This window comes from Wolffia australiana, chromosome 14 (assembly GCF_029677425.1).
Source record: "Wolffia australiana isolate 7733 chromosome 14, ASM2967742v1".
Lineage (NCBI taxonomy): Eukaryota > Viridiplantae > Streptophyta > Magnoliopsida > Alismatales > Araceae > Wolffia > Wolffia australiana.
This window is the reverse complement of record NC_135848.1, coordinates 10975357-10986827: the sequence shown is the minus strand read 5'-3', so window position 1 is coordinate 10986827 and position 11471 is coordinate 10975357.

Sequence of the window (11471 nt, the reverse complement as noted above, 5' to 3'; positions counted from 1 at the left end):
GGTAGGGGACCTCCTGACCCTCGTCTAGACGGACGAGGTTGCTACGGCGCCGAACGGGGATCTCCCGCCGGAGGTTGCCCGCACGTGACAGGCGAACCGGCTCGTACCAGAACCGGGAAAGACACTCAATTAAGACGTACGTTTCCACTTGCCTGTCTCGTTCCCCTATATCTAACCCGAGCACGGAGGAGGCAATGAAAGCGTACTACAAGAAATAAGGGACGGGCGATGAGAATGGCGTACCTTTCGGCAGGTCGAGCGCCACCATTCGCGTGGGTACGGAGGACGTCAGTGTCGGCGGGGGACGGCGTCGGGCGCCCTCTGTAGCATACCACGGCTGATCCCAAACGGGAGGGAACGATGGGGCACGTGCGCGAGGGATGTGGCTGTAGGATGTCCGGGGCGCCGCGACCGGGCTCGGTGAAAAACCCCGATCAGACGCAGCGCTGACGCTCTGAGCAGGGGGATTGGCTGGCTAGTGGCAGACGATCACGGACGGTCAACGCCGGGCCAAGGGCTCAGTGTATCGCGTCGAGTGCTGGCAGCGCAGCTTGGTTGGGCACTCTCGACGTGCCAGAATGGTGTTGGGTAACCGTCAAACTGCCACGAGACAGTGGCTACGTCGTAGCGGTTCCTCGTCGGCGCGCAAGCAGTCAACACCAACGCAGGGTCAACGAATGCTACGCTCGCCCAGTGTTCCAAGATAGCCAAGTCGGGGTCGTGGGAGTCACCAGGGAAGGAAGCCTGCGGGGCACAGCAAGTCACACCGAGGAAGCGGCGTCCCATAACCGGCAGGGCAGACGGAGCCCATGGTGTGAGTCAACCGCAGCGGACGTGGAGCACGACCAGGGTGGTGACTCGCGAGCAGGGGATCGCCCACGGAGATACTGAACGGTGACCGTCTCGTCGGTCGTGGGTGCCGGATGCGGTTCAGCCGTGGCCGCGGCAAGCGTGATGGCGTCTTGTGGCGCGCGGCGCGCGGCGGCGGGTGCCGGTACCCCAACGACCTCCTTCGTCCTCTTGCTTCTTTGCCTTCTTCTTCTGCCTCCGGTTCCTCCCCTACAGCGCCTTCGACTTCTAATTCTTCTGCTTCCTGCAACGAGCGTAACCCTAACTCTCTTCCTAGAACGAACGAGCAGTTTTCCAAACCCAACGAGGGGAGTTCTTCTTTTAAAAAAAACAACATCTAAGTCTCTTTAGGGCAACTCTCTTCCCCTATATAGGGGAGGGAGAAGGTTGGCCCATTAAGTCCAAAACACAAAACAAAAGTGAAAATAAGAAAACATAACGGACTAATCCTAGGACCTAGACGAAAATAGAACCGACGACGAGCGAAGGAGGGGGGAAGGAGATCCTTATAGGATGAACCTCCCTCCACTACATACGATCATGACGAGTCGGTAAACTACGTAGGGAGATGACTAAAACAAAGACGAGTAAAGAAACAAAGACGTAAAATATAACGATACGGTGTCCATTACCCGGAATACTTGAATCCGGGCATGCGTACCGATGCCTTGGCTTGCCGGGCGGGCTGAACGCGGACGGCCGGCGCTGTCAAGGGCGGTGGTGACGTCTCCGAAGACGTATCCGGGGTTGGAGCAGGTGCTGTCGGGGACGATGGTGACGACTCTGACGGCGTGTCCGGGGCTATGCCATCAGTGTTGTTCACACTGATCGATAACCATGGTTTGACAGTATTGACTGCTGGTTGTCTTTTGTCCAATGAGCAATTTGACTCCTACTCTTGGGCTCTTCAACAATTTCGATCATATACAAATCTCGATCCCATCGTATTGTTTACAGATGGCGATATGGAATTGGCCCGAGCTATTAAGGACATTTGGCCCACTATAGTCCATCTACTGTGCAGATTCCAAATTTCCCAGAATATCACTCGTGCTCTAGCTAGCTCTTTGAGAGCCAATCTCAGCGGATTGATGGATGATTTCTGGAGGGTCGGCTCCATTGAAGATGTTGATGAATTCGAGATGGAATTTTCAACATTGAAGTCAAAATGGCAAGCGGCAGAATCCTATCTTCGAGTTCTCGAGGAAAAAAAGAAGCAGTGGGCATTCGCCTACACCCATAACAACTTCGTCGCAGGTGTGTCTTCAACACAACGCCAAGAGATGGTCAACTGTCAGATCAAATCCGCATTATTGTCGAATTCATCTCTATTGCGCATTCTTTATGGTTTTGATGTAGTCGAAACACGATCGCGAGAGAAGTTGTCCCAAGCTAGCCTTTCCACCAAGTTCGCCGCAGCAACAATGGATCCTCTAATTAATGACGCTCTTCAAATACTGACAAATTATGCCCAGGTTCTTCTCAAAGCTGAATCAGGAATGTCGCTTTCATATACCTGTGTTGTAGATGATTCCAAAGATTAGGGATATTTCCTAATCAGTCACAAAGACTTTCCAAACAAATTTCGTGTTGTGAGGATATCCATTAGCTACGTTGAGCAAGTACGTGCTCCTGTAGGATTGCGATTTGGCTCGGTATTGTATGTAGACACATGTTGTGTTGTTTTTGCCACAATAACATATTATCATGCCCTGTCTCAATGTTTAATCGACACTAGAAAAAGGACTATGAAACTGTGGATATTCAGTCAATCTTCATCGATACTGCGTTGGCTACGCAACCCAGCTCTGAAGTCAGGGCTACACAAGGAATGACCGAAGATCAACCTTATTCTGAACTAATGGCTCTAACAAAGCCCATTTTACACCGTTCAATTGGAATCGAGAGCACATTTCAGTTGTACAAGGCATCAATGATTGTTTTGGGCGAAACTATTGAAAGAAACCTACAGACATCGCATTGTGCGTTATCTGATTTAGAGGAAGATATTGTTAGAAATCCGTTGAAAGCTCATTGCAAAGGACGACCCAAAATAGGGAACAAGCGCTACATAAGCATGGCAGAGCAGCTGCAAAGTAAAGAGAAGCAGAGGGGTGTCACTTGCTCTAGCTGCGGTCAGCAAGGGCACAACGCCAGAACTTGTAAAACAGTTTGATTGTATCTTGGTCAACTCCGTCAACGCCTATTCCGTGGGTAATTCAAGAGCAGTCTCGCTTCTCTCAAGAAAGCCATGAAGTCTTGAAGTTGCGGGCCCAGGTTAGTGATTACTGGAAAGATGAAATCGACGACTTTTTTAAAGCCAATAGAGAGAGATAATGTTTGTTATTTTTCTATTTCTTCATCCATCTTATTGCATAAATACTCTGAAATTATACAATGAATACATCTTCATTCTGAATCCTTTAAATGAGAGTATTTTTATTCATCTTTACCTCACAACGGAGAGCATGCTTGTGTAACACGGGATGCGTACAACTGACAATTCTCATTTGAATTTTTCTTTGCTGATTGGATTGATATTAACTTTTTCCAACTTAAAGCCAGAGAGACTGGACAATTCGTATCGAATTGTCCAGTCTCTCTAGCTTTATCCCAGATTGGTAATTTGGGATTTGGGCTTGAGAAGAGAAAATCCTAATTCTCTAGTTTGTTTACAAATTTATCTAATATTTCATATCAATATCCTATAAACTCTTTTGGCTTTATCCCATTTTGTTCTTCTGGGATCTGGGCATAAGAAGAGGAGATCATAATCCTTTGGATGATGTAATTTATCTAATAATTTGCATTAATTTCGTGGTAACTTAGTTATGTTTCTCGGATGTTGGTCATCTTGGGTAGCTTAGGCTCATTTCCTCTCATTTCTTTTCCCTATTTCAGGCCTCATTTGCACGAAGCATGGCTACTAGAGGGTTCGACAGGTGGATTGTTGAAGTGAGGGGTGCCTGCCTGAGCACACGCATTGACCAAGAGGGCTCAAATGAAGAGGGAAAAGCTTCTTTCAAACCATATAATACGATAGTATCTGCTCGTATTAATGGTTACAGATCTGCCATACCCGAAGAACAGAATCTGGCAATACAACCTAGTGAGGACAACAATGATGTCCTGTCTTCGTGGGAGGAGTCACAACTAGTGACAAATTTGACTGAAACTTTAACTCGTCTCACCGAGAGGGTCTCAGGCTATATCAGTGAAAGTCAACTGAGGGAGATATCAAAAAAATTCTTTAACCAAATGTCAAAATTATTGGAAGACGCCCAACTGTCTCAACGCTTTGAGGATGTCCATGTTAAGATTTCTAGACTGTTGGAAGCTCGTCAGAATTCTGCCGTTTCGAGTCAGATTGGACAGTTTAGCAGGGGGTTAGTGAGCATCCTTGAAGAGAGTCATAGGTCCGTTTCTCCGCCGTTATTCGACCTACACGAGCGACTTTCAACTACTATAGAGGACTTCTAGAAGAAACTTGATCTTGTCGAGATGTACAACTGGGATTTTGACAACTATCTTGAGGAGGATATCCCTGCTGCTGTAAGATTTAGAATCCACTTAAAATGCATTAATAACACTTTTCGGTTTCTGTATGCTTAGAATCCAGTCAGGACCAAGTGGTTTGCTTAGAATCTGAGAGAGAGAGAGAGAGAGAGAGAGTATAGTTAGAGAGAGAGAGAGAGAGTAAAGTCAGAGAGAGAGAGAGAGAGGGGATTACGGGTTGCCCGAGAAAAGGAGAGATAGCAGAGAAAAATAGAGCGCGAGGGATAGCGAAAAGAAAAAAAAAGAGCCTGAAAGGGGCGAGAGAGAGCGCCAAAAAAAATGAGGTAACCGGTTGCCCAAGATTCCCTTGGGGCAACCGGTTGCCCATGTAGCAGGGTCCTATTTATAACCCTACACTCCTAAATAATTTAGTAAGCTAGTAAGGGGTAAGGATTTTAATCAATAATCCACCTATGGATAGATAGAAGACATAAAGACAAAGCTACCCTTAATATTTCAGCTCATTCGGAGTTTTGGATTGTTGGTTATTAAGCATGGAAGTTGGATGATTCTTATCCGTCAATTTAATCAAAATATTTCTCTCTCCTTGTCTGTGTCAACGCCGTCATGTCATTTGGTTAGGGTTAAGCATTTGATGTGATGATTGGCTGAGATTTTTCTCATCATCCGCAATTCAAAGCTCTTGTTGCACCATGTGTTAGCCTAAAAAAGACAAAATAAAGGAATAATAATACATTATTTAATATCTAGCTCACAACTGATGTGGCGGCATGTCAGCATGCATCACGTCAGCCATTTTATCTTTTATTCCAGTGAGAATTGGACATGTGCATGCCACATGTACACTTGACGCCACGTGTTGCGTGATAGCTCAACGGTTGACCAGTCCAAAGAGAGAGGAAAATAATCAAAAGTAATGATATATGACCCAGAAAAATAAGTTAAAAAACACGTCTTCATGAATGCTTTTCTCAAATCTTCATCATGTAAGGCCCTAAAGTGATGTCAGAAGTCGTCTAAGACATCGTCTCGTCGGCACCGAGTATGATGGCTCGGTACCGATAAGGGATGGTGGTATCGAACATCAACGGTGTCGTCGTCTGGCGTGTCGATGTGACTACGATGCAATGAATCAGTGTCCTACGTGTCGTACGTGTAGGCTCTGACTCGACAAAGGCACCGAGCTCCAAGCTTGGACGGGGTCGTCGGGTGTCCGTGACGGTGGCCTCTCAAAACTCATCGGAGCGGAGAAGGGGTCTACGACCGAACGGAGTCAATCCGTAGGGTTCACACGTAACGGACGGTCTTGTCCGTACCGTAAGACACTCAAGTATGTTGTAGTTTCTTTCAAAACCTCTCTCACCTGCCTAGCCCGAGCACGCTGGAGTCAAGACAAAAATTTACTACAAGGGATAATTAAACGAGCGATGGGAGAGGACAGCGTACCTCGTCAGCGCATGACTTGTGGTGCAGAATTTGTTGACAGTCTGCGGCGGTCGAAGCTGGGGTGGCGGAGAGGCGCCAGATAGCAGATGGCAGCTTGATGAGCAATGATGATGTCAAAGCTATAAGTAAAGGTCGAATGAAAAGGGAATATGGTGGGACCGCGGCAAATCGGTTCAAGCGTGATCCTGAATTGGGCCTGCCCTTATGGACGGACGGGCGTGTACGGGTTCAGGTCGGTGACGCGAGCAATGATTTCAGGCACTTCAGCACAAGCAGGTTGATCCACAGGCAGTGGATCGAGAGTTGGACGCGAACGTTCAGGGGCACGGAAGGTCCCCTTCCTAACGGTCACCCGTCGAACGGCTGGCATTCGGTGATTCTCAATTCAACCTTGGGTGTGGAGAGCAGCGTTGGCCGATTGGAGATAACCAGCTATCAGCCTGCTACGTTCGCCGGTCTGGGAGGTAGTGCCACACTACTAGAAACAAGCTGTCGTTGAGGTCATTTTGACCCAGCAGGGAGTCAGCGAGCCAACGGCGGAATCCCCTTCCCAACCAAAATTTTCGACACTGGATTCCTTCTGTAGGCGTGGGGGTCGTCAACTTGGTTCAACGGCGGCATCTGTAGGTGTCTTCTCTTTCCTCAACTGCATCGGTCGATCTCTACGGTTTTCCCGATCGAACAAGGCGATCGTCCAGTCCGTAGGATTCAACGGGTCCGGAGGACTGAACTGTCCTTGTCTGTCTAATCTATCGGAAAAGCTCACCATGGTTGTCTATGCTCACTTGGCCCGCGATTGGATCACCAAGGACAGACAACTCCGCCCATGACGAATTCAACGGGGGCGGTAATTTTTTTTTTGCAACCGTCGGTGGATGGGGTTCGCCTGGTGGTGGACCTGCGCAAGGGACAACGAATTACCCGCCTCAGTGGTGTATCGCTGCGTCCAGAGGATCAATCTCAAATAAGATTAACTCCCTCCTTCCTCCCTACAATAGAGTGCCAAAGGGCATGAAGTTTCAGCCTCAGACATGAGAATTGACCCCCAAAGATGAGGGCATTCACGAGCTGAGTAGAGAATTATGGGGGGGATTCGAATTCCAACCCCAATTCATCCTTGCCTCACGTTCCCTCTTCCTCCTTCCTCTATATTCTTCTCTTGAGCGAGGAAGGGAGACCAGGAGAAACAAAACACACAATATTCCTTTTCTTTTTCCTGGTCTGCCTCTTAGGGTGCCCCCCTCTTCCCTTATAAAGGGGGGGAAGAGATGGGCCCTTAAGTGGGTCAACAAGGGGGGAATAGGGTCCAGTAGGGGGCCCTTATATAATGGGCCCCCTCATTACAAAATAAAGGGGAAAGTAAAAATAAAATAAAAAAAGGAAAATGGGGAAAGGACTAGAGGCCCCTTCCAATGATGATGAAAACGCAGCCACAAGATGCGTCGCAGTGTGACGAAAACCAGGATGACGAATACAGAAAACATGAAAACACAACCAAAAATTGATGAAATCAAACTACGATAATCGAGCACTTTCACCTGGCTGTCAATGACGATGACGGGTGGCATGGACGACGTCGTCGATGAACCTTGATGGCATGCACCATCAAAAAATAGGTGTCATTCCTGCTGATAACACCCTAAATTTGATCTTTATTTCATGCTATTAGCACAATTTTATGCATTTGAAGAGCTTAAAATGGGTTTATTATCATATATTTACATACATTTAATGTTTCAAGTGATTTCTGATTTTTCCCTAATTTTCTGTTAATTTTATGAATTTTGTGGGATTTATTTGAGCTTGAAATGATTATTTTTAAATGAAAATGGCAGGTTTAAATTTTAAGTTCGAACTTAATTATTATGGGGATGAAATATTGAATTTTCTAGAATTTTCTGGAATTTTTTAGAATTTATTTAGGATTTAATTGGATTTTTTAGATTTATTTAATTGAGAAATGAATTTTTAAAGAGGAAAAGGATATATTTATGATAAGAAAATGAGTTTTAAAGCAAATTTTTACTCTTCTAGGGGCTTTTCATAATTACAAGTTGCAATTATATCCTTAAAACAGCTCTCGGTAGTGGCATAGACACATTACATAACTTTGGTAGGGACTTATGAGAAAATATGCATGGTATTTTTATGAATTCAGGAAAAAACACAAGAGCGAGAATGCGCTAGAGGCATATTCACAATTACTTTTGCGCGACGTTCAGAGGCAATTCCAGGCTTTCTAAAGGGATTTTCTGCAAAAAAGAGAATTCAAAATACACCCGCCAATGAGAGGGCGACACATCATGGCGTGTTAAAAAAAGTAATGAATAACTAAACGAATTTCAATCCAATGGCTTAAATTGGTTTCAAATTCATTTATTAATAACTTTTGATCCTGAAGTTCGATTGAGATGACTTTTTTATGGATTTGCTCATCTTGATCCCCTCTTTCTATCTCTATGATGATCATTCAGATCAAGCCTACATTGATAGATAAAAATTAATTACTAAATAGGAGTAAAATGGTAAATTTTACCATGTAACCAAAGTATAAAAGCTAAATTTCGAGAGGGGGACCTCATTCTTGATGGTACTCTATCACAGATGCAAGACAGAGAGGAGTTCCAGCTTGGATCAACCTATTTGGTACTTTTTCCTTCTTTGTATTTGAATTGTTGGTGTATTTTGGATGATGTTAGTTTAATTTCTCGATTGTTCTTCTTGATCCATGTCTGAACTTCTAAATCGCTTGGCTTGACCGAAATGTACAAGTCCTGAGTAGGATTGAGAGGAGAAATTGAGATATTTCCTGGCTATTCCAAGTGCATATAAAAGAAAACTATAAAAAAACTTATAAAAAAGTTAACATTGTAGAAGATTAAATTTTCCATTTCATTATCCAATAGAGTAGTTATTACTGAATTGTCGAACCTAAAGAACCAACCAAAACACATCTAAATTTTCTTATCAATATCTCTAATTGAATTCTTTGATCCTATTAATTGGATCAATTAATTCAACTTAGAGCCCCTTATTTCTTCTACTCATCCCATCTCTCCTACCTCCCTTTCGAAATTCCTCATTTAATTAGGGTGATTTGATCTTCATTCAAGATCAAATTAACTTTAATTAGTGTCTGATAAGCCGAAAATAGGGGTGAAAATTACGCAAATTTTTAGCCCTTGTCGTTGTGAATTTTTGGCTTATGCAATAAAATTTATAAAACTCTACTTAATATGTATAGTGATAAGTATGAGTGTCGTCCAAGGGAGGCAAGTAGGAATTTCAATTTGATTTAATTTTTGGTGTTTTAGATCCTAATTAGAGTGAATTTGATCTTCAATGAGGATCAAGTCACCCTAATTAGGTGAGAATTTAGAGAGGGGGGTAGGAGAGATGGGAAGATTAGAAGAATTAAGAGCTCTAAATTTCCTTCTTTGATCCTAATTAAAGGATCCAAGAAATCATTTAGAGAGGTTGAAAGAGGGTTCTTAAAATGAGTTGGGTTGATTTTCAGATTGATAATTCAGAACTAAAATGGGGTAAATTGAGACTTCTAAAAATTAAAACTAAATTTTTATAATTTTCTTTTGTAATGCAATTGAATGCCCAGGTAAAATTCCTCAATTTCTCCTCTCAATCCTAATCAGGGCTTATACATGCTCAAGCCAAGCGATTTAGAAGTTCAGACTAGAATGGAGATGAAGAAACAAACAACTTAACCTATTTCATTCAAAATGCACAAAAGTTTGAATACAATGAAAAAAATACCAAAACTGTTGATCCAGGCTGGGACTCCTCTCTGTCTTGCAGCTGTGATGAAGCACCCTCCAGAATGAGCTCCCCTCTCGAAATTCAGCTTTTATACTTAGGTTATAGGTAAAAATCACCATTTTACCCCGTTTAGTACTTAATATTTATCTATCAATGTAGGCTAGATCTGAATAATCTAACCGTATAGATAGAAAGAGGATCAAGACGAACAAATCCATAAAAATCATCTCAATCGGACTTCAGGATCAAAAGTTATTACTAAATCAAGTTTAAACCAATTTAATGCATTAGATTTAAAATTGATTTATGTATTAGTTTCGTTTTTAAACACGCAATGACGTGTCGCTCTCTCATTGGCGGGCGCATTTTGAATCCTCCTTTTTGCAGAAAAGTCCTTAAAAGCCTGGAATTGCTTTGGGCCGCCCAAAAGTAATTGCGTATATGCCCCTAGCGCACTCTCTCTCCTCCGATTTCTCCTAAAACATTAAAAATATATATTAAAAATTGCAATAAAACCCTGAATGATTTTAAATAGGATCTTTACGCCTGCCGTGGCGACAGAGCTGTTTTCAGGGTCTTTTGCAACGAAACGTTGCAAAAGGCCCGAAAATCTAGAAATTGCATAAATACATTTTTCTCCTATAAATATGCCCTTTTTCATAGAATAAATGCATTTCTTCTTGAAATAAATCCCAGAAAATTCCTAAAAATTCGTAAAAAATTCTAGAAAATTCTAGAAAATTCCCTGATTAATTCCCATGTTGATAAATGTCGAAATAAACTTTTTAATGTGCCATTTTCATCCAAAAATAATTATTTCGAGCTTCAATAAATCCTTAAAAATTCATATAATTAACAGAAAATTAGGGAAAAATCAGAAATTACTTGGAAGCATTATTTTGTGTAAATATATGATAACAACCCAAATTTAAGCCTTTTAAATGCATAAATCATGCTAATAGCATGAAATAAAGACCGAAATTAGGGTGTTATCAGTGTCAAATTATCCAAATGGATCATCAATTGAATTAACTTACTAGCTTCCCTTGGACGATACTCGTACTTACCACTACAGATTCTAAGTATTGTATAAGCTAAAATTGACAATGACAAGGGTTTAAAATTGCATAAAATTCACCCCTATTTTTTGCTTATCACATGCATAGAGGCATGTGTGCTTATTGTGAGGGCATGTGTGTATACTTGGACTCAAAATAGGGGATTGAGTCACTAAGCGTGAACACCACATGTATCTTAGGTGGTGACACCCAACCCCGGTCATTAAAGTTAATGGTTGTTAGGAGCTTGATGTAACACGACGATCGGGATTGTCGATTCGTTTCACGTCTGGAGGGGAAACTCTAAAATACAATGTTAATGACGAGGAATATTAAAGTGATTTGAGAAAACAATGACGAGAAGGACATCAATCGTCGTGTGACCCAAGACGTAGCTCAATTGGATGACACGTGACAGATTATGTCACAAACAAGCTCTAAATGACACGCGTGAACAGATCGAAAGATGACGAGCGAGAAATGATCTCATTGAAGAGCGTCTACACCATCAACGTAATTGATCCAACCCGCCACTGTCAAGAAATTGTCCCACACAATAGGGTGACTATTCCTAAAATTCTCTTGTAATCTCGCTCATGGCGTTAGCAATATAGAGATCGGCATTGAAAGAGATAAAGTAACACTGAGAAAAGGAGAGGGGGAAATGACCTGCAAACCCAAGAAGGGTCCTCGATAATTGAGTTGTCATAGAAGGCAGCATCTTGCTTGCCAGATAGGCATGTTAGGAGTTCCGTAGGCATCACCCTAGCCAACTCCCCTAATACGTCTCTGATTGCCCTCGACAGTCCCCCATTGCAGTGATGGGGT